This window comes from Arachis ipaensis, chromosome B9 (genome assembly GCF_059453495.1).
Source record: "Arachis ipaensis isolate K30076 ecotype BB chromosome B9, ASM5945349v1, whole genome shotgun sequence".
In the NCBI taxonomy this organism is placed as follows: Eukaryota; Viridiplantae; Streptophyta; class Magnoliopsida; order Fabales; family Fabaceae; genus Arachis; species Arachis ipaensis.
In genome coordinates, this window is record NC_142444.1 from 122,127,216 (window position 1) to 122,153,025 (window position 25,810).

General features: G+C 35.5%; 1 pseudogene; it reads left to right on the forward strand.

Annotated features, from left to right (window-relative positions):
* The first annotated feature begins 15,526 nt into the window (after positions 1–15,526).
* LOC148546156 (uncharacterized) lies at positions 15,527–16,765 on the forward strand (annotated as a pseudogene).
* The last annotated feature ends 9,045 nt before the right edge of the window (positions 16,766–25,810 follow it).

The following is a 25,810-nucleotide window of genomic DNA, read 5'->3' on the forward strand; positions in this document are numbered from 1 at the left end:
TGAGTGGTTAACCAAGAATAGTCGATCACTACAAGAAAATTACCTATTCAGCAATACTTTTTTAAGCTACATTTAAAAATTACGCTTTTCTCTGTGTTACCTTTTTATAGGATAAAAGGAAACACAGTTTATGACATCACTTAAAAAGTGTCTCCTTAGATATTAAAGATATCACTTATAAAACGTAGCCTTATCTTAATATCTATTGATACAATTTTCTTACCAAAGATAGCGCTTTTGAAGAGTAGTCTAATTGTTAAGTGTTAGGTGCGCTTCATAAGCGTTTCTTAATAAACACATTCACTTAATGAAACTTTTTTTTCCTTTTCAGAAACCCGCACCTCCTTCTCCTTCAGAAACCTTAATCCATGCCTCATTTTCCTTCATAAAGCTTCACGCCGTTTTCGCTCATTACCACCACTCATCATCGCCTTTCTCCTTTATCTTCACCTTCCCACACCACTCATCGTTGCTCACCACTCACCGTGCCACTCCTCATCTTCTTCATCTTCACTCAAGACTCACTGTCGCTGCTCCACATCCTCTTCACCTTCGCTCACTACTCACCGAGACATTGAAATTCTTCCCTCTCTCAAAGAAAAATCCTAGCCTCCATGGCTGCTCTCTTCTTTAAGATGTGCCGCCATTGTCAAATCTAGTCCAACCACCGTCCCCTAGCCCACTGCTCCAGTGTTATCGCAGCTCATCTTTGTCGTCGCGTTATGTTGCCACTGTTCCCCGGCCGTCGTCTATTCTAGTTTCGTCGTCTGTGCTTCACTACTCCCTCTCCCTCATCTCGGTTTGAGTTTTGACCCACATATGAGTTAAAATTCCATATGTTAATTTTGTTGTTGTTTTATCGTGTTATTATGATTTAATTGTTAGTGTTGTTGCTGTGTAACTTTTAATTGTTCCTGTTGTTGCTATGAAGCTAAATAACAGAAAGTGATTAAGAGAAAAGCAATAATTAGAGGACATGTATTGAAAAAATTATGTTAAATCTAAATGGTATTTATTCTAAATCTGAATAGTATTGATTCTAAATTTATGTAAATTTAGTCTAATTGAGTGCAAAATGTGAAGCTAGATATAACTTTCCTTTTATGTGTATATAACTATGTTACATTACTGAATATTTTTTGTTACTTGCTTACTTATGTCACACTCATGCTTATTTTAGTTTGCGTTTTGTAGCTTATATTTGCCAGTACGTCTTTTATTTTCTCTATTCTTGTAGGTCAATATTCATTATTTTCTCTATGCTAGCCCCACTTCTTGGTGTTCTGATTTGAGGTAATGCTCATTTTAGTCCTTGAAATTGGTTAGATGAGTAAATTTGATCTCGAACTTGTTTAAATGACCTACTACGTCATTAGCAAATGTTGCAAAGCTTCTTAATTCTTGACTATAAGTTATTATTGAAACTATGTAAGAGTAGCAGAGAGATAATATTATCTGCATTTATTCCAGTTTTAATTTTTATATGCTTGCTTGAATTTAATATTTTTGGTTTCAGTATTTAAGTATTAGACTTTGATATCATTTTGAAAAAAATTATATGTTTTGTTTCTAAATAAGTTTTAGATTCTGTCATTGTTTGTGTGCGTACTAAGGATGCCTGCTACCAAGGGCTTCTTCCAAACACGGAAGCTTATTGTTCAGTGCCTTTGTGCTTCTATCTTCAATGCCAAGCTAGACATTGTTTTTATATGTCTCTTCAAAATCTTTCAAATCTTACATTTTGTTTGTGATTTGTTAGTTGGCATTGATGCTTATATTTGCAAGTTACTCCAAAAAAGAAGGGTTAAGTTAACTATGAGGAGCATATCTATATTGTTATCAACAATTACTTTAACAAATAAAACTATATAATTGAGATTGGATTATTCAAAATTTACTTGTATTTGTATATCATCATTTTAAGGTGAGTGAGTTTTTTGCAAATGTCCACAAAAATCTTTTATATAAACTTCTATGCAATATTTTGATCCAATTAAGCATGTTCTAAAGCACACTACAGCTGAAGATATTGAGCTTACATATTAAAAAAAATAGGTATAGTTCATGTTTTCCAATCTTGTTATTGTGGGGTATGTTTTAACTCTTTCTTATCCTTAAGGGGGGAATAATTTTATGGGTTCTGTGCTAAGTCATTCTTTTGCTCAACAAAAAGTCAAGGCATCCATCATATAATTATCAACTCTGATGTATGAACATCTTATGTACTTTTTTTGGGTGTTTCTTAGGTGAAATTAATGACTTTTTGCTTGATAACTATGTGCTTTTATATGATATTCTATTAGTACTTTGATTGCTTGAATTTATTGTTAATTGTAGGTAAATGATAGTAAACAAAGAGAAAAGCATAAGAAAAGGAACACAACTAGAAAAGTACTCCCAAGAAAGCAAAGGAGAGGGCTTACAACACGCCAAAAGGGAGGCATGCCACATGCCCCAAGGAGCCAAAGCAGAGCCTTGACGTGCCACACGCCAATATGTGGGCGTGGCACGGTGGGTCAAAGGTTCATGGGTGATTTTTGTGCACAATTAAAGTACAACCTTGACCTCTTCATACTCTAATAAGGATAACTTGGGCTACAGAGGCAAATGAAGTGCTTCTGGAAGCATTGAAAAGCTAACATTCAGAGCTTTCCAACGATATATAATAGTTCATGGTGTTTGTGTAAAACAGTGGGCGTGCAACACGCCAAAGGGAGGGCGTGTCACACGCTAAAAAAGTGGGATCCAAGAGGCCAACAAATGTTGCAGTTTACATGCTAAGGTGAATGGGCATGTGAAAGTGGCACGCCGTTGAAAGGGCTATCATGCGTACGCATCACCCATGCATATGCACAACACTTGAAGAATTGCTGAATCCTGTGTATGCATCCCCCATGCGTACGCACAAAACCTGCAAAATTGAGGAATCGTGCATACGCATGCCCTAAGTGTACGCACAAATGGAGATTTTTTCACGTCATACGTACGCATGACCCCACCCCCAGAATAGTTTTCGTTTTAGATGCCAAAGATTATGGGCGTGCAAAGTTTACATGCCTCCGAGACTTCATTTTAGTTCATTTCAATGGCATTTTACACGCCACATATGTGATTTGTGTAACACCCTAATATTCAAATCCTTATGCTCGAGTCATAAGTCAATGATATTATGGTGGTACGACCCTCAAGGTGGATTTTTATTACATAATTATAGTATAATTGAAAGGAGTATTAGTCAAGAAGCCAGAAAAGAGTAAAAATAAAATCCCAAAGTTGTATCGCTCACGTATCGATAACTAAAAGATAAAGCGTGAAGTCAAAAGTGATATAAGGAATAAGCCATAAAGGAGAACAAGAGAAGGACAGTATATATATATATATAACATAAGTAAATAGCCACTAGTCGCGACCCGCGAAGTTTAGGCCGGCTAAGTTACGATATAATAGTAGTTGGCAACAGTATCTCCAAATCTCTCCCAAAAGAAACATAAGAGCCTCTATAGGCAAGTTTAAAAGAGTTCAATACATAATATAAGCTTTTCAAAATAAAGGTGGAGAGAATTCTAAGCAAAATATAAAGTAGAGAATATGAAGATCTTCGCCATCTCTCAGATGAACCACAGCTCACTTCTGAGCACCTGGACCTGTATCTGAAAAGCAAGAGATATATACGGAATGAGAACCCCCAACCCATAGGTTCCCAGTGCGGTAAAAGTGCCAAATAAATACAATGCATTGCAATAAAAACTCACTAAGTATCCTAAACTTCCTTTCACCAAATATTCACCCTATGTTCTCGCTAATCCATAAACAGGCAACTGTCATAAGGGAATGCTAAATCTAATTAATATTCCTCATGCTTCCCAACTTTCTGACTCTCCAACAAAATAGGATCAGAATCATAAGCCAAAACATCACCAGTTATTTTTGTCTCAACAATTCTATATCAACATTTCATACTCTCATCTTGAGCAAGTGAAATCACTTCACTGCGTCTACCCAGGGAACCCATATGATCTCATTATCAACCTGGAGCAAATGAAATCACTTGACTACATCTACCCAGGGAACTCAATTTATCTCATTCAATAACCATCATTTTAAATTAATCATATCATTATTCTATTTCAACAAGAACAACCCTCAGCATCCACCGACACCAGCATGAGGGACCTCTCAATTGTACAAACACAATCAATACAGACAAGTAATACACAATTAAGGTACAAGTAGACTAGATAGCATATAGTCAGGTAACATAGCATATATGATATAGCAATCTAAACAAATAGGCAAACCCAAACAATTCAAATATATGCAAATGATGTATGTCTGCCCTATGGCTGATGAGTCTCATCTGTCGGTTATAAAGCCAACCCGACAAGTCTTGGTAGCTAACCATTGGACTGTCCCTCTGTCGTGCATCTGCGACTCGAGTTATTCACAATCATAATCATAATCACACAACACCCGCACTGGTGTTTATTCACGGGGGCGAGCTCATCCGGAACTTTCATAGTGTCCGGCCACACTTACGATATAGGATCAACAGAATCTCGAATCTCAACTTGGAGCAAGTGGAGCCGACCTAATGCATCTACCCAAGGAAATTGGAGACTTAGATAGTTTCAATCTCAAATCATACTCGACTGGGAGCAAGTGGGGGCCAACCACTGCATTTACCCCAGGAGTCTCAAAACCAAACCCAGAGCAAGTGGAATCACTCGACTGCATCTACCCAGGCAGGTATGTCTCACCACATCCCAGAGCAAGTGGATCAATGCCACTGCATCTACCCAGGCAGGTATATTTTACCACATCCCGGAGCAAGTGGGGCGAAACCACAACCCTTGCGTCTACCCGGGGAGCCGCTATACTAACCAACTTGGAGCAAGTGGGGCGCAACCACAACCCTTGTATCTACCCAGGAGGTACGTTCTCATATGCCCACGAGGAACCAAGGAGGGGATCCTAACCTCCCACCATCTCGCTGGGAGCGATTTTACAATACCAGGAGGAACAGGGAAGGGGATCTTCACCTTCCTTCGTCTCTCTGGGGTTTCACTTTCGAGAAAGAGAGCTCAAGATAAAACAATCATTCAAAGCCATATTTTCATTTCCAGCCATAACTCAATATTTATCATAGCCATCTGGCTCATAACATAACCTATAACCAGCCAATAATCATTATTAAATACAGCCCTTCGGCTCACGGCATACGCCGCACTTCCATCATCACCCTTAGTAACTCATACAATCATCATTACTCATCATTCATCATTGATTCTCACTTTACTTCATCCACAAGTTACCACATATCCTAGCTTCTTTTTATTACTAGGCATACTATAAAGATTTAAGACTTAGAGGATGAGAATGGAGGGTTAAAAGTCTGAAATTCGGCTTTAAAGACTCAAAAATCAACCTTTGCTGGAAACAGGGTCACGCGTGCGCGTCGCCCACGCGCACGCGTGGAAGGCTGAAAAGTAGAGTGACGTGTGAGAGCCGCCCATGTGCATGTGTGTGAGGCAGAAAAGCAGAGTGACGCGTGTGCGTCAGCCATGCGTACGGGTGGGTGCGTTTTGTGCGTCTCGCACAAAACCAGCACAATACCCACACAACTCTCTGGATTTTCTATGAGGCATTCGCATCTATGCAGTGATGTGTACGCGTCAGCCAGGCGCACACGTGGGTGATTAAAAATCGAGACTGACGCGTGCGCGTCGGCCACGCGTGCCCGTGGAAGCATAATTTTCCAAAATTTTTACTAAGTTAAAGAGCTGCAGAATTATATTTTCAAACCCCAAACTTCCAACACACATAACTTCTAAAATTCCTTTTTCAACCATTTCTGAACCGTTGGAAAGATTGTTGAATAAAATTCCATAAAAATCTAATTTTGAAGAATTCTAGACTCCGTGGACCGAGTTACGGACCGCCAAAGTTGGTCAAAAATTAGTTTTTACCCAAAACTAGAAATCACCAATTTTTCCAATTTTCTCAAGCCAAATTCGTTTCCACTCATCCAAATAACCACGACCCAACCACATTCATATAATTACACTCAACTAAAACCAAACCTACCTCATCTACACAATTTCATCAAAAACTATCAAATTCTTCAAACCCTATTATTCAATAATTAAACCAATTATTCACACATTCAATATCTAAAATCTATCCAATCTCTTATATCATCACACAATACACACATCAACTTACCTTACTTACCTCTTTCCAGCCTCCGTCCTAAAATCCACGGCCTCCGGCCCAAATTCACAATTTAATCGCATATTCCACAACCAATATTCATTATCTAATTCATCGAATTCTCAACACACCAAACATACAAATCCACACAATTCTCAACTCAATCATTAATTCACATTACATATCAACTATGCATATTAGCACTAACCATTTACACAATCCAAACTTAATCATAGGGGCATCTAGCCTAGAAATTCTCATCACACCACACGGTACTTACATGAAACTTAAACCGTACCTCTTGTAGCCAAAATAATTGAGTTTCTTCTTGAGAGTCTCCACCAACCTTTAGCTCCAAGTCTCACCAAGGCTCCACAAGCAACACCAACCTCCCAATTGTGCACCAAAATCACCAAATACACTAACATAATTAATTTCACATACATACATCAACCTAGGGTTCATAAAAATGATAAATCACAAGGGTTAGAGGGTTTCTTACCTTAACCCACAAAATTTTGTGATGAATATCACCAATGGCTCATACTAGAGCACTCCTAAACAAGCAAAATCACAAGATTTCCTCAAAACCCAAACCAAATTTGAAATATAAGAAGAAAATCGAAACTAGGAAGAGTGGAATTTGATACTCACCATAAAACTTAGATGGACTCGAAGAGGAAGAGAAGAGCGACGCGTGGCCGTAAACAGCTCGTCAATCGGAGCTCCAGAGAGAAAGTTATGATGATTTGAAGATCTAAGAGAGTTAGGGTTTCTCTCTTTTCATTTCAGCAACAATCACACTAAATGAGGGTTGTGGTGGCTGAATGGCTTTAAGTTAAGGCTTATATATGCTGGGCTTTGATCCACTTGGGCCCCATTCACTTGGTTTAGTCCGTTGGCCCAACTTTGGGCCAAAACATTTAAGATTAGCGCTTTAAATCGCATTTTAAATATTTTTACCTTTCCTAATTATAAATCCTAACTTCTTAAACTTATTTACTTATAATCATTTTTCTCAGCTGCAGTACCAGACAGATCTTAGCCGGTACTGTCGGTTAAAATTCCAGTGCACATTTTTACGCAGAAAACTATCTTTTCGGACTCCGAAAAATTCACTGAATCCAAATATCACATTTAAATTATTCCAATTGCTAAATTTTCTAACCATATTCGCTCCTATTTAATTTATTATCTAATTAATTATGATTTGATTGGGTTTTACAATTTGGGGGCAAGTATTAATTTGATGTTTTTCTCTGTGATGAGAAAACTTAAAATTTAAGAGATGAAGCCCACACAAATAGCTCTACAAATGACAGACAAATCAATCAAGCATGCACATGGAATGGTTGAAAATGTCTTTATCAAAATGGAAAAGTTTTTCATCCCAATGAATTTTGTTATTCTTGACATGGAGAAAGATGAGAATGCCTCTATCATTCTTAAAAGACCTTTCCTAGCCACTGGGAGGGCCCTTATTGATGTGAAAAGAGTGAATTAATGTTGAGGGTGCATGATGAGCACTTGGTTTTTCATGTTTTTAAGACCCTGCATCATTTAAGTGATCAAGAAGTTTGTAAGAAGGTTCAAGCCAGGGATCCAAGCTTGAAGGAAGCACCTAATAAAGCACCTCCAGAAACTCCACCTCCGTGCTTGGAAAGAAAATAAGAGAAAGAGAAGATGCAGCAAGTTGAAAACACAAATGAGGCATACAAGAGTTTGCAACTAAAGTCCCCCTTTGTGATCAATGAAGAACCTCCTGATATCAAACCTAAGTTTGGTATTGGGTGTACAACATCAAATAAGAAGGAGGCTTCCAAGAAGAAAGTGCCTAGAGGGTGGAGAAACAAAAAAAAAATCCTTACTAAAGACTTTTCTCCGGGGAAGAAAGTGGTGTTATCTCACCTTCATTGTTGCCGTATACAGTGAACAAAATTCTCGCTCTTGAGTATATTGAGCTAATATATGAAGACACAGGGAGGAGAGTCACAGTGAGAGAGGAGGAGTTGAAGTATTATGATCAACCTCCACCGTAGTAAGAAACAACCGTTAAGCTAATGATGTTAAAGAAGTGCTTGTTGGAAGGCAACCCAACGTTCGGTATTCTCTTTTCATTCTTGTTTTTGCTTTATTTAAAGTTGTGTATGTGTTTTATGGATTAACTTTGGTATTTCTACACCAACAGGATACTTGTATTTCAGTATGTACTTGGCCCAGTTTCACATTGATTGTGTCACATTAAGTTTGAGGTATCCACACCTCACCCATGCAAGATCCAACCCCTATGCAAATACATTAGCAACTCATTTATGTTATATTATTTTGGCTTTATTTTCGTTTAGTTCTTAATTTGTTTGTTTTACTTGGATAAGCTTTCTCATTACTCAATTGCTTTTTCAAGATAATCATGATTATTCCTTAGTCCATCACCACTATTTTTCTTTGTTGCTTAAGGACAAGTAACCATTCTAAGTTTGGTGTTGGAGGCTATGATCTACAAAGCCTAAAAGGTGATGAAGAGAACGATGAGGAAGATAAGGAAGAGGATAGAAATGATAACTACGGTTGTTGAATTCTATTTGCCTCCTTTCTTTTTAATTATGTGCATGTATGTTATCTTGTTCTATCTTATATAATGCATTTGTGATTCCTTGAAGGTGCCTATCATAACTTTTTCATCAAAATCCACAATTAAAATTGTGCTTGCTTCATAAAGCAAGAAAGGATCATGTGCTAAGAAAGAAACAAAAAGAAACAAGGTGTTGAATATAGGGAGTATGACAGCGTGAGTTTGGAAGGCCAAACTAACTAAGAATGTTCAACACTTACTGAGCCAAATTGCTTAAGGCCTTAATCTAGAGGACTATTATGGGATCCTTATCATTGAGAAAGCCTTGGAGAAGCAAAATATAATCAATATAATTAACAAAAAGGGGGTTGAAAGAGAAGCCAAAGGCTCTGAGTACCTCTAACTAAGAAAATTGAAAAAAAAGTAAGCTCAAAGAGCCCTCCCAAGTCAAGTGCTTGTGGTGCTTATGTATCAAGCAAAAGCTTGAAAACAAAGCATTTAGCATCACAAATAAGCTCAAAGGTGCAAAGCACCCCCTAAAGAAAGAGAAGTTAGAGGCTCTGAGCACCAATGATGGGTGATGTCAAAAGAATATTGTAAGCTCAAAGAACTCCCCAATCAAGTGCTTGTGGTGTTTCAGTTTCGAGCAAAGTTTGAGACAATACATTTAGAGTCACAGCTAGGCTCAAGGTACGAAGCACCCAACAAAAATAATATTTGAAAAGAAAGTAAATTAGCTTGCTTCAAGGTGATGAATCAAGGAAGCGTTCCATAATCTATTCTGGATAGAGGCTTTGAAAGATTATAACCATTTGTGTTGAATTGTGCATAAGTGAAACAGCTAACCAAGACCACATGAATTTTTACCATTCACCCTTGCATTTTAAGCTTTAATATTTTGATGAGTAAGGCATGATTCTTTGCTTGCTTGAGGATAAGTAAGAGCTTAAGTTTGGTGTTGAGATTCATGAGCATCTTATGTACATTTCTTGGGTGTTTCTTAGGTGAAATTGATGACTTTTTTCTTGATAACTATGTACTTTTATATTATATTCTATTAGTACTTTGAGTGCTTGGATTATCTTGTTAATTGTAGGTAAATGATAGCAAAAGAAGAGCAAAGCATAAGCAAAGGATCACAACTAGGAAAGCACTCCCAAGGAAGCAGAGGAGAGGGCGTGCAACACACCAAAAGGGAGGCATGCCACACGTCCCAAGGAGCTAAAGCAGAGCCTTGGCATGCCACACGCCAATATGTGGGCGTGGCACGCTGGACTAAAAGTCGAAGCGTGATTTTTATGCATAATTGACGTGCCACCTGACCTCTTCATTCTCCAATAAAAATAACTTGAGCTACGGATGTAACACCCTAATTTTTAGCACCTCATGATCGTACTAAAAGCCTAGGTGTAACGTACCTCTAAACCTTTTTATTCTATACTATCTTCATTTAATATTGAGCCTTCATAAATACGACTGATACTTTAATTAAGAAATCCAAAGGAGACTTTATTTTAAATTACTTAACCACAAAAGTATAAATTCAGATAGCTTCTTATACATAGACTTATTTCAAGATTTTCAAAAATAAATCCTACCCCTCTAAAAACTAAAAACAATAAACGATGAGGGAAAAATAAATTCGAACAACTCAAATCATGAATATAATCTTCTATGCTTCTGTAGCTCCGCACTAAACCTTCGTACCTGTAGCTGAAAGGGGTGAAATAGGGGTAAGAATTGGGGAGTTCTTAGTAGGATCGAGGTTAGAAGTTTAGTTCATTTTAGATATACTTGCTTAGCAATAACAGTCAACAAGGGACAATCCAATTCAACAATTATAGAACACAGAATTTGAATAGCCATTTAGCACACCCACAATCACAGGAAACACACCCACAAATAAATATGCACAAACAAGCATGATGCATGTCTATTCCTATTGCAAGCCATGAGCTCATGTGTCGGTTGGCTACCCGCTGCCAACATTACCCTGGTAAAAGTCCCAGATATAGCTTTCCAAATACATACAGTGTGCATATAAGTCTTATGGCCAAGCCGCATACAGTGTGACTTTTAAGTGTATTTCAATATGCTTACATCTGGAAAACAGTTCTCAGTGTGTGGGCGTCCCTACTATACATTTGGCACTAAGGCCCAAACAAGGTTGCATATGCTCTCCCGTGGCAGACAGTCTTTTAAAGCTTTTTCTTTATCTTTGCCTTCTGCTCTCCTGTGGCAGATATCCCTTTAGTTAATACATTCTTTTACTCCCGTTTTCTTCTTTCTTATGGCAGAGGTTCTTTAGATTCTTTTAATATTTGCTCTCTGTTCTCCTATGGCAGAGGTTCTTTAATATTTTTTTCCTTTTCTTTTCTTTCCTATAATTCTATAATATAATTTATCTTCATATTATTACCTCACATTTTCCTAAGTGTCATATGGAAAAGAATTATAAAGTATTTTAATTAAGTCTGTGTTCTCTAAAGCTTTTACAATCACCCTGTTTACTCTTCTCTGACTTATAATAATATTAATAATATCTCTACTAATTAATATTTGTAATAAAATATTAACAATAATATAAATAGAATAATTTAAATGATAAACAAATAATATTTATATCTTTTCTTAAAAACTTAGCTTCGTAAAGCTTTTAGTCCTAAACTCTTATTACCTATGTTTTAAACTTCAAACTTTTAAATAATTCACTTCTAACCCAATATTTTTATAAAATTATATTTGAAACCTCACTTATCTCAGTGTTTATAAAAGTAACCCTGAACATTTATAAAAGTATCCATGTTGCCCCTGTACTTTATTTATTACCCAAAATACCACAAAACGTATATAATTACAAAACTAACTTCAATTTTTGTTAAATTACTATTTTAATTTCAAATATAAATTTTATTTTCCTGATTAAAACTTTACCAAAATATTGAACCCCATTTTCAAAATTCTTCAAGTTTTCAGCTTGAGTTTTAAGTCCGTTTTCAAGCTTTACTATTACCGATTTTTCACTGCTTTTCATTTAATCTCTCGGCCATCAAACCTCATTAATTTTAATGAATAATTCTTGCTCTCAACAGCCCGAAAATCATCAAAATAACTCCAGCTGGGCTGTTCTTCTTGGTCGAACCACAATTCACAAGCAACAACAATAATTCAACAAAATTTAACATAAACTTAATCAAACACAAACAATAATCAATGCAACCAACATTCATTTGTCAAATTCATATTTAATTATTATAAAATTATCAAACCTACCTCCGTATGAAATCAAAACAATAGAAGCTCCGAAGAAGCTTTCTGACCGAGCTGCTGAAGAAGAAAATGTCAGAAATCATCCGTGCCTCCTAGAACTCCAATCGGCCGAACTTGAGGAGAAGGGAAGCTATGTCACCATCAACTTCTACCGAACAAAAGTAACGTCAATGTGAAAAAGAAGAAGATACGAATACTTTTATCAGATTAGATTTTTTATTAGAATTACAGATCTCAAAAAATCGAATGCCGAAAGTTTATGTTTCCATGAAAATCTCTCTCGGTCTTTCTCTTTTTTTTCCTTTCATGGCTTCTTTGAAAATGAAGAAGATTAATGGTTAATGATGATAATGTATATTAAGGAGGGTTCAATGTCACTAAAGGGCCAAGTGTTGCATTCTTAAGTTGCTGAGCCAGCGATTCAAGTTATAAATATCTTAAACAGATAATTATAAAAGCTGCATATATTAAAACACAACTAATAATATATATGAGTTACTAATAAATTATATTAGCAACATAACAATAAAAGATATATGGTGAAGCATTAGCAAAGCTACATTCACCGAGAAGTATCGATATTTACTCATATCGGTGGATATCGAACTCGATAATAATATTATTAATTAAACTTTGTTTTTAAATTAAAAATATCAATTACTTAAATTAATATATATATATATATATATATATATATATATAATTTTTATTATTTATAAATTAATAAAATTATAATTTTAATTATGTAAAATATTTTATCATAATAAAAATATATATAAGAATTTAAATTTAATTGAACTCAAATAGTTATAAAATTAATTTAATTACTTATAATAAAATAATTTTTAAAATAAGAAACACCAACTTATAAAATAAATTATAACTTATTTATATTTATATTTTTAAAATTATGGGCTATTACAACAGAAGTCCAAATGAAGTGATTTTGGCAGTGTTAGAAAACCAACATCTAGATTTTTCCAATGATATATAATAGTCCATGATGTTCGTGCAAAACAGTGGGCATGCAATACACAAAATGCAGGGCATGTCTAAGGGTGTGCTTGGCCCGGCCCGGCCCCGAACACTTTAGGGGCTATTTTGGTGTGATTTCACCGGGTCTAGGGTCAGGTAAAGGTCTCAAAAATAGATCCGGTCATTATTTCGGGTCGGGTCCAGGCCATGGCTCGGGTCACCCGAAGTCGGCCTAGTGGCCCGGTCATCATACATAATTAATATTTTGTGTTATTAGTGATGGATGATGACTATTTTTATGTGGAATTTAAGTATTGTAAATCTTAATATTTTATGTTATTAGTTATTATAAGACTATAAGTCATAAGATTTTAGACTAATGCATAATATTGTGTTATTTATATTGATTTAAATATTTGGTGTTATTAGACAATATTAATATTGATTATGGTTATGCTTTAATTTTAGAGAAGAGTTGGTTCTTGTTATATTTTTCTAAGTGAATTTTACCATGTCAAACAATGGTTGGAGTCTTGGAAATTTAGATATTTTCACATACTAGCTTATAAGAAGGTATCAAGGTAATGTAATGTTATCGGCCCGGTTTTCACCTGGTATAATCGTGGCCCGAAAATGTATAGGTTTCATCGGGTCTAGGGCCAAAAAGCATGCTCCAGGAGGCCAAAAAATGTGGCATTTTACACGCCAAATGAGAGCTGCCCCCAGGGGAAGAACGTTTACGTTTTACATGGAATGAAGTCGTATTTCACAAGCCAAAGGCCCAGCATCCACAAGTCACTTTTTGCAACACTCCAAGCCTTGAACCGGAAGACGCAAAGTTAAAGATTTAATGCAGAAGATTTGATTTGATTTTGAATTAGTTTGAATTTAATGATTAGGTTTTGTTTTAAGTTTAGTATATAAGGTTCTTAAAGAACTTGGGAAAGGATCATCCGGGATCAGACCTTTGGCCATTTTATACCTATGTTTTGTTTTAAAGTTTAGCATGAGGCACTAATCTCCTTGGTTAAGGTTAGGAGCAAGGTAGCAAAAATCGCGTCTTTACTCGTATGAACGGACGATGTTACGAGTTCGCAGGTCATCCCCGTTCTCATTTCTACTTCCGCGCCTGGTGAAGCTGGAATTCATGGAATCGCCGTGGAAGATCGTGAAATCGTGCAATTGTGCCGTCTCTACCGCGTCAAAGGAAAGGAAATCCAGAAGAAGAGGATTTGCGGGTTTGAGACGACCCGGCTGTCCCAACCCGAATCCCACTAAAAACTCTTCGATTTCTGTTGCACTTCCTAAACGGTTACTTATCTCTGCCCTTCTTTTTGAATTCTGACTCTCTAGTCTCTCCCACTCTTCCACTACTCTCAATCTCTCATTGACCCATGGTATTCTGTATTTTTTTGAGGTTTTTATTCAACGATTTTACACTTTTCTTCTACTATTGTTAGCTTGTTGTCTTCTCAGTTCTTGTCAACACAGCTTTATGAGACTGACTCCATGAGTGTGGTGGCCTCTGCATGATTCATCTCTGTTCTGTGCTTGTGCGCTGCGGACCTGCGGTACCTTGTGCAATCTTATCCGGTAAGTACATAATAAATTAATAACATATTTAGTGATTTATCATCATTACAAATTTACAATTAGTGATTGTTATGCCTTTTGTTTTGTTAATAGTTTAAGGATAAAATAAAAACATGACAGTGATTAATGAACGTGAGTAGTGATATATCTTACCAAAATCTCTCTCATTCTAAATTTTGTATTTCAAAGATTCCAATATAAATAAGGAGTACCAATATAATACATATGTCATATATAGTACTGTGCTCAAATATAAGAAAAGTAGAAAATGTTAACATCTCTCTCATTCTTAATTTTGTATTTCAAAGATTCCAATATAAATAAGGAGTACCAATATAATACATATATAGTACTGTGCTCAAATATAATAAAAGTAGAAAATTTCAACGAAACATAATTGGATTGGGATTTAGGAACCTTATTTTTCATTTAATTTTTTGGTTCTTAAAGCTTTGCTAGTTAAGTTTTTTAATTGCTACCTACAACCTAAATGCTTACATAGTTAATTATATATTTGTTTATAAGTTTATTTATTTTAGTGTAGTGAAGTTGATATGGACTACAGAATTTTCTTTTAAAAATAATGTGAATCTATTACTACTGTGTTCTCATTTTAGATTCCATAGATTATAAATTATGTACTTCTATTTGTTTAGGTTTAATATGGCTTCAAATGCGGATAATGGTGAAAATAATACTGGAGTTGAAACTGATCGTGGTTGTGCATCCAAGAAGATCGCTAAAAATACTGCAGGAAATAGGAGTGACAAAGCTTGGAAGCATGGAATTTCGGTTGATGGAGATGCCAAAAAAATAAAATACAAGTATTGTGATAAGGTGGTGACAGGAGGAGTGTATAGGTTGAAACATCATTTGGCAGGAACAAAAAAAGATGTTGAACCTTGCATGGGTGTTTCTGATGAGGTTAAAAAGGATATGTTTGATATTGTTGTTGGTTTACAAAAAAATTTAGTTAAGAAGACAAGAGAATTTGAAGAAAAGATACAAAGTAAAGATGAAGGAGTAGAAGAAGAAGAGGATGCCTTACTTGGTGAGAAGAGAAGGGGAAAAGAAATACAGACACCAGCAAGTCTCTTTAAGAAAAGGGGTGTGAGCACTCAAACAACAATCAACTCAATTTTTAAGAAGGGTTTAAGGGAAGAGGCGTGTGATGAAATTGCTTCGTTCATCTACAATAATGCTATTCCCTTTAATGTTGCAAGGTCTGAAGAATACCATAACATGTTTGAGAAGGTTGCCCGCCATGGATTAGGATTCAAGCCACCTTCTTATGATGAGTTAAGAGGAAAATTATTGAAGAAGAAGGTAGAGTCAACCAAACTAACATTAGAAGAACATAAAGCTGAATGGAAGAAAACTGGATGCACTATTATGACAGATGGTTGGACAGATAAAAGAAGGAGAACTATTCTCAACTTTCTTGTGAATAGTCCTAAGGGAACTGTTTTCTTGAAATCCATTAATGCTTCTGATATATGCAAAACAGCTGAAAAGATATTCAAGATGATTGATGAAGTTGTAGAGGAAGTGGGAGAAGAGAATGTGGTTCAAGTTGTAACTGATAATGCAGCTAACTACAAAAAGGCAGGACAAATGTTGATGGAAAAGAGAAAGAATCTTTATTGAACTCCTTGTGCCACTCATTGCATTGATTTGATGCTTGAAGATTTTGAGAAGAAGCTAGATCTTCACAAAGACACCATTGCCAAAGGAAGAAAGCTAACTACTTACATATATTCTAGGACTTCTCTAATTTCCCTTTTACAACAGCACACCAAAGGAAGAGATTTGGTGAGACCAGGTATGACGTGGTTTGCTACGTCCTACCTTACTTTGGGTAGTCTTAATGAGAAGAAGAATCCAATAATTAGAATGTTCATCTCGGATGAATGGAAGGAAAGCAAGTGCTCAAAGACAAGAGATGGGAAAAACATTGAAAATATTGTTTTGGATAAAACATTTTGGGGAAAAATTATCCATTGCTTGAGAGGTGCTTATCCTCTTCTTCATGTGCTTCGTATAGTGGATTCAGAGGGTAAGGCAGCTATGGGATATATGTATTCTGAAATTGATCGTGCTAAAGAAAAGATTAAAGATGCTTTTCAAAGTGTTGAACTAAAGTAATAAAACTAGTAATAAGTAAACATTTTTCTCTCAGTTTTATCATTTAATTATTTACTAATTAACTAATTGTCTAATTCATTATTTGTATGTTTTTCTTTAGTTATAAACTTTTGTGGGATATTATTGATGCAAGATGGGACAAGCAACTCTTTAGGCCTTTGCATGCTGCAGGCTATTATTTGAATCCACAAATTCATTATAGTCCTAATTTTAAGGTTGAGTATGATGTTAAAAAAGGACTTTATGATTGTTTGGATATACTTGTGGGAGATCCTGCACTCATTACAATTATTGATAGTCAACTTGAAGATTTCAAGAGTAAGGCTAAATTTTTTGGTAGAGATGTAGCCAAGAATGCTCTCAAAACCAAAACACCCTCACAATGGTGGGATTCTTATGGGGATGAACATCCAGAACTTCAAAAGTTTGCTATCCATGTCATGAGTTTGACTTGTAGTTCATCAGGATGTGAGCGCAATTAGAGTGCTTTTGAGATGGTAAACTTTTAATTTGATATTAACTTAGGAATTTATTTTCTAAACTATAGAATTAGTTAATTATTCAATTCTATTTTTTTAATTAGCATATGTTAATATATTAAATAAATACTTGTAAATTTTGATATTATTAGGTTCACACGAAAAGAAGAAATCGTTTGAAGACAAGCACAATGAATGATGTTGTTTTTGTGATGACCAATTCAAGATTGGCAAGAAAGAAGCCATCAAGAAATACTGCTGATTATAGCCTTGAAGACTTGGATTCAGATGAAGAATGGATTGTGGAAGATGAAAATATGATGGAAAATATGGAAGAATTTGACACACAAAATGGTGTAAACTTAGCCCCTCAAGAACATAGAGGTAAAGATGGGGGTCCTTTGATTGATTTGGAGATTCCTCTTCTTGATGATGATGCTTTCAATGAGCTTCTCAACTTTTCTCCTAATGAAAATCAAAATGTTGGAGAACATGATGATCATAACTTTAATAAACTACTTTAGTCTTTATATTTTTTAGTATGATGTTATGTTATCTATTTTATATTTGTGATGTTACATATTGTTATTTTGAATTTCAGACTTGTGGTTAGTTTATATTTTTATTTTTGAACTTTACAAATGTTACATTTTATTATATATTTATGCTACTTTATCTTTATTTTATCATTATGTTATTATTTATGATACATTTGACAAATTTAAATTCTCATTTTTATTTAAATTATTTAATTTTATCATATTATATTACTCTTATAATTGATATTGATAAATTTCTATAATTGGTAGAATCTTACGTTCCGTTTTACGATTTTACGTTCTACAATTTTTAATTAATTTTCCGATTCTATATAAAATCTCGATTTTTGCTACCTTGGTTAGGAGTTCTGTTCATTTTTTTATGGATTATTAATCTAAGTGTTCTATTTTATATGAGGGTTATGCTTTGATTTCTTTCATGATTGAGTTTTCGTTCTTCATTCCTAAAGTCTAAAGATTTAAAATTGTTGGGAAACATTCTAACTCCTCCTTGGATTCTAAATATTGTTTTGGAAAAAATTAATATTTGAATTAACTTGAAAACTCTTTCTCACTACTTTTTAATTTCACTAGGAATAGTTTCAAAGAATGTACAACACTTTATGAGTTTCATTTGTTTAGGACTAGCTTGAATATGTGATATATAATTCAACCTACGGACTACTTTTGAATCTTACTTGAAATTGAATCAGAATTGTCCCTCGTTTTCTTAAGTGATTGACTAAGGAAATTAATTAGATTAAAGAGAAATTAAATTGCCAAAGAATTGGAATTTGATTATTTATGATTCGTCGTGATGGATCTTTGCATATCTCATCTAAATAGACATAAGGATTATTTTCCTAAAGAATGAATATCTCTGACACCTTAACTATCTTTATCATCTTATTTTCTTAACCAATTTTAGTTTGCTTCTGTTCAAATTTTCTGTTTTTATGCTATTCACTATTGAAACTCTTAATTTTGATTGTCTGGCTAGAATAATCAATTGACCATTACTTGCTTAATCCGTTAATCCTCATAGGAATAATAACCCACTCCTGTGGTATTACTTGATACGACAGTAGTTTGTAGGTTGTAAAATTTCCATCAAGTTTTTGGCATCATTGCCGAAGATTAATAGTGGTTAACAAACTACCAATCATTTGATTATCCAGAATAGACTTTTTTTAGCTTTTAGTTATTTACTGTTATTTGTTTATTCTCCCTCTTCCCCTCTTGGGTATTTTCCTTCATCACTGTGAAGGAGGGAATTTTAATTTGATATTCTTATTGTTTTTGTCTATGCAAAATAACAGGGATAAAGAACCTCTTCACTATGATCCTAAGATTGAAAGAACTCTTTAACGACAAAGAAAACAAGTTAGAGATCAAAGAGTTGAAGAAGAAATTAAAAAAATAGTTGAAGAATTTGAATACAATATGACAGAAAATACAAATAATATTGCTAATGCTCCTCAAATTACATACTTGTAGTACATCAACCATGTATGACATAAATATTGTTTTATATTTCTCTTCTATTGTCCACTCACATATCTTATTTTGGATTTATCGGTTGTTAATTTTCCTGGGTATTGGATGATTCTTGTATAAATAAGTGACTAGTTTGTTGGTTGACCAGATAATATTTGAATCCTATTTCTATAATTAATGAGTTTTAAATAAGTAGGTTCTTATATACATTTTAATATGGAGATCGATTGCATATAATTAGTCCCAACTTAGATCAAATGTTTGATCATGGACTTTATCCACCACCTCTGATGTCATTTTTTTTATATTTCATTATTTTATAGGCATTTCAAGTTCTCTCTGAGTATTCACAACTTTTGGATAGTTTGTCAGAGCTTTCAGTAATACAAAAGATGAGTCAGAGCGTGGAAGTGAATTTTAAATAACTATTAAAAAGAATTTAGCAAAGATATATAAATTCAGCAGTGATTTGTCTAAATATTACATATGTATATTTTGATATGAATATGTTTAATTTAGTGTGAGATATATGAATATTTAAAAATATGATCAATTTAATACTTTTAGTTCATTATAAATATATTTTGTTTAAAAACAATTTTTATTATTTAAAGAATATTGTATGATATTATTATGTATTTATTTTTATTTGGTTTAATTACTTTGCAGGTCCCTTTAGTTTTACCGAATTTTCAATTAGGTCCCTATACTTTTTTCTTTTCAATTGGGTCCTTGTACTTTAACTTTTTTTAATTAAGTCCCTGTTAACGTTGAACGTTAAAAAATGTTAGTAAATTGTGAAATTACTTGTATACCCTTAGGGACCCAATTGAAAAGGAAAAAAATATAGGGACTGATGCCAGGGCATCTTAGGCTAGTTTCACTATCCTTTTTCCTTGTTTTTAATAGGTTTTATGCACTTTCTTGAGCTATAAGTAAGCAAATTGGGTAGAAATTCATGTATGCCTAGATTCATTCAACCATGAGTAATTTGACACAATTTCATGATGATTTATGCTATGATTACTTGTATGCTAAGAATGATAAGAATTCTCATGACTTTAGCAAGGCTTTGATGCATTTATTGGTTGATGATAGGTGAAGGAAGGCATGGAGGAAGGTTGAAGAAGGAGCATGGAAAGGATGAAGAGGAAGCAACGTTGGAAGAGAAACAGAGAACTTCTCTTTAAACATTGCTGATGCTCACGTTGGAAGTAGCATTGGGGGTCCAACGTTAACCCCAATATTGGGAGAAAATGATCAATTCTGGGGCTGAAGGATTTTTGAGTGACGCGTACGCGTCAATGGCGCATACACGTGAAAAAGCAAAATTTTCATACCCGCGCGCAAGCGTGAATCACGCGCACACGTGGAATGGCAAAATCGACCATCCACGTGTACGCGTGCGTCACGCGTACGCGTCATTACACGAACGTTGGAGTCCAATGTTGCCTCAAACGCTAGCCTCCAACGTCCGTGATGCTCAGCCCAGAATTCATATTTGAAAAAAGTAAATCGACGTGTACGCGTTAATGACGCGTACGCGTGGATGGAAAAAAAGGCAATGCACGCGTAAGCGTGGAGTACGCGCACGCACGAAAATGCCAATGTTAGAGGGAACGTTGGAGGTCCAACCCTGAAGCCAACGTCCCCTGCTTGGTTTTGAAACTGCAAAATGAAATCTCTATATCCACGTGCACGCACAAAGCACGCATACGCGTGGATGAGCAATTTTGACCCTTTTGCGCGGACGCGCAAAGCACTCATACGCTTGAATAAGCGGAACGTTGGCCTTCCAACGTTGAGTCAAACGCCATTGAAAGCAAAATATATGGCTTTCTCTGGTTTTCTTCTGAAAGGCGTTTGAGTCAACGTTGGCCCTCAAACGTGGAGCATCAGGATTCAAAATTCACACAGATATCTTCTCAACACCAAAGGAAACCAATTGGAGCCATTTTCAACCCAATTCCATCAAGGCCAAAAGCCCAATTGAGAGCTTGAAGATCAATGGAAGAAAGTGTATAAATAGCTTAGAATTTAAGTTAGAAGGGGTTTTTGGTTACTTTACTGGGCACTTTTACATTTTATTTTTTGATTCTCTGTTTGTTAATTTCTAGAATGTATCTTTCAATTCCAATTTGCATTGTGAGAGCTATGAACAACTAAACCCCTTTCATTGGGTTAGGGAGCTTTGTGTAAATTCAATGGATCAATACTAGTTTTCATTCATCTTCTTCTTTCTTTTCTCTTGATTTTACTAGAAAGCTTTCATTCTTTATTTAATTGGATAGTTATCTTGGGAAAGAAGCTATTCATAATTGGATCTCCTCAGAACCTTGGAAGAGGAATGAGGAGATCATGCTAGAATTGCTTTTTCACATTGGATTAGATTGGGGTTTGGATGGATATAGTGACATGTAATCCTACCAATACTTTGATCTATGAATTTCTGTGGTATAATTAGTGACCAAACTTCATCTCTTCTCATGAGCACTTAAATCAAGGAATTGGGCAATTGTTCATGCTTAGAGAGATTGATGAGCCAAGGAATTAGGATCCAATCACTTAAGATTGCCAAGGAGATCAATGAATGCATTGATTGCGGAAGAGATGAAAACGAATTTGATCCGGAGAATTATACATCTCCTGAACCCAATGAATTTCCCATCTTTGATCTTACCCATTCTGTTTACTTTCTGTAATCTTTAATTTCATGCTTAATTCCCCATTCCCCTTTTTAATTTCTTGCAATTTAAGCTTCTGTCATTTAATTTCTAGCCATTTAATTTTCTGTTCCTTTAATTTCTTGCAATTTAAGTTTCCCACTAATTTTACTTTCTGTAATCCCAACCCAAATTTGGATTTAGTTCAACTAGTATAATTCTCCAATTATAATTGCTCGATCTACCAATCCCTGTGAGATTCGACCTCACTCTATAGTGAGTTTTTACTTGACGACAATCCGGTGCACTTGCCAAAAGGAAATTTGTTGAGAGGCAATTTCCCGCGTATCAGGGACCTAATTGAAAATTCGGTGAAACTATAAATATTCAATGAAAGATATTCCTATAATTCCTATTTAATGATTTTACGACATGAAGGTATTCCTATAGTCCTTTTTATTTTGTCACTATCATTCTTTTGCTTATTTATATACAAATTGTACCAAAAATACCTTCTTTTTTTTATTTTCAAAATACCTTATCTTAAGAACATACAACAAAAAGGAAAGGATAAAATGAAACAGAAATAGTAGTAATCAGTATATGTAAAATTCAGTTTCCATCATTCAAGTATTCATTATGATCATGTAACATTTTACATTTATGTGGATTTATGGAATATAGTTTGTGTCTTTATCATATCATGGTACACCATAAAAAATCACAAGACTATGTAATTTGTATTATTGAAATTTAAAGTCTAAAAATGAAAATCATAGAAAATGTAGTTTTCAGTGCAATACAGATGATATAGAAATCAGTTCTTGTGTTGTAGCCTCCCACACTCTGAACTAGTATAAGATTAACAATAACATTGATAACGGCCGATTTCCAAGCCAAGAAAGATTCTGAAAGAGCAGACTTGAGTTCATTAGGTGTCCCAACAAGATAGTCCTTTTCACCAAAAACTTTAATCAAAGCATGGTATCCTGCTTTCAAAACAAAAGAAGTTGGAGTAAAATCATCTTTGTGAGATCCATTCATCTCTTTGGAGTTCTTCGAGTACTTCCATATACACCTCCATATACCCATCATTAAAAATAAGGAATGCATAACTATATTTAACACATTTCTATTTGCAGCTTTTACATGTAACACCTATATAACATATAATCTCAGATATACAGCATTTCAATAACCATGGATGTATTGAAACCATTATGATAAAATAATGAATAATCTTACCTCAATGAAGTTAACAATGGCATTCAAGTGCGCTTTTAAAACCATTACATTGTACCAGGGGAGAAGATAAACAAAAGCAACCAAGTCTTAGAACAATTCAAAAGTAACAAAATATCTTTATCTAATTGAGGCATACAAAAGTTTTAACCACAACTACAATCCTAATCCACATCATTTAATTGTAATAATCTATATAGAATTAGTGACATGAATTCGCATACCCAGGAGGATTCTTGGCATCTTCATCATTTTGAGAGGAATCACCAATGGCATCTTTCCCAAAAACAACAATTGCATTACCAGCAGCAACTGGGGTAGAACCAGCAGGGAAATTACCACAAAAGAACAAAAATTGAAAATCCTAAACCCTTGATTCAGTTTTTCATGCTCAAATTTCACCATTTATCCAGAAAATAGAATACACGAAAGAGAATTAGGCACATTGCAGTGAAATTTAAAACCCTAAAGATGCAAAATTGAAAAGGTTACTTAAGAGAATTTTGTAACGTGAAGTGAGAAAGGGTGCGAATTGGGAGCATAGACTGATAAACATCAAGTTTTAAAGCTGAAAAAAGAGGCTTTTTTTGTCACTTGTTTACAAACACTTCGAGTACAGGGAGATCGAGCATAAGCACAATGTGGGGATGGGAGGCCAGGCACTACAAGGCTCGGCTCTATGCGGCGCAGTGACGTCAGGCGAGGCGAAGCACCGCGAGGGACGGCGACGGCTTGGACGAACAAATGGCACAGAAGACCTCCAAACAGAACAAAGAAGAGCAGACCAACACAGAGAAGGAGGTGAAGGACAGTAGACACCAAGCATTCATTGCAGATGATGCCAGGGATGGATGACGACGATGGACCGACGCAGGAGACGGCAGTGGACGCGATCTCTGATCCACTCGAAAACTGTCTCTCAACAATTTCCTACTGGCAAGTGTACCGGATTGTCGTCAAGTAAAAACTCACTGTAGAGTGAGGTCGAATCCCAAAGGGATTGGTTGGTTGATCAATGTTAATTGGAGAATTATTCTAGTTGAGAGAAATCAGAATTGAATTGAGATTGTAGAAAGTAAAATTGGTGGAAAACTTAAATTGTAAGAAATTAAATGACAGAAGCTTAAATTGCATGAAATTAAATGGGAATGGGGATTAAGCATGAAATTAAAAAGTAGAATGTAAGAGAATGGGTAAGATCAGAGTAGGGGATTCATTGGGGTCAGGAGATGTGATAATTCTCCGGATCAAGTTCATTTTCATCTCTTCCTCAATCAATGCATTCATTGATCTCCTTGGCAATATTAGGTGATTAGATCCCAATTCCTTCGCAATCTAATCTCTCTAAGCATGAAAAATTACCCAATTCCTTGATTTAAGTGCTCATGGGAAGAGATGAAGATCGGTCACTGATTTTACCACACAAATTCATAGATCAAAGTATTGGTAGGATTACATGTCACTATATCCATCCAAACCCCAACCTAATCCAATGTGAGAAAGCAATTCTAGCATGATCTCCTCATTCTTCTTCCAAGGTTCAGAGGACATCCAATTATGAATAGCTTCTTTCCCAAGACAACTATCCAATAGGATGAAGAACGAAAGCTTTCTAGCAAAATTAAGAGAAAAGAAAGAAGAAGATGAATGAAAACTAATATTGAGCCATTGAATTACACATAGCTCTCTAACCCAATGAAAGGGGTTTAGTTGTTCATAGCTCTTAAAAAGGAAATTGGAATTGAAAGATACATTGGAGAAAATCAAAACTGGCCGAAAAGTAAAAAGTAAAGTCCAAAAGTTCTCCCTATCTTAAATTCTAAGCTATTTATACACTTTCTTCCATTGATCTTCAATCTCTGAATTGGGCTTTTGGCCTTGATGGAATTGGGTTGAAGTTGCTCCAATTGGTTTCCCTTACTATTGAGAAGAGTTCTGTTTGAATTGCAAAGTTCTGGTGCTCAAGTTGGAGTCAATGTTTGATGGCCAACGTTGACTCAAACGCCTTTCTTAAAAACCAGATATACTTGCTGTCATTAGTGTTTGACTCAACGTTGGAGTGCCAATGTTCTCCTACCCACGCATACGCGTGCCTTGCGCGTTTGCGCCCTTGGGGTCAGAATGCGCATCCACGCGTGCCCACGGCAACGTTCTCTCCAACGTTGGCCTATCAACGCGTGCGCGTGCCGTACGCGTGCGCGTGGATTCTCAAAAGTTAGGCCCATGCATACGCGCCATAGATGCGTATGCGTCGCTGAGCTTTGTCAAATTCAGAAGTTTAGGATCAAATTCACGCATGTTGGCCACCAACGTTTGAGGTAGCGTTTGGGGTTCAACGTTATCCATCCATGCGTGCGCGTGGATTGTCAGAATTTCCAATCCACGCGTAGCATACAGCACGCGTGCGCGTCGCTATAGATTTTCAAAATCTCCAGAAAGCTTATTTATTCACATCGTTGGGGGTAACGTTGGGTTGCCAACATTCCCTCCAACGTGGGCACCAGCAAATTATGCAGAACCTTGCTCTGCTTCTCTCTCAACGTTTGAAGCATCGTTGGTGGTCCAACTTGGCCACCAACGTTGCTTCTCCTTCATCTTCTCCATGTTCCTTCTTCAACTTCCTCC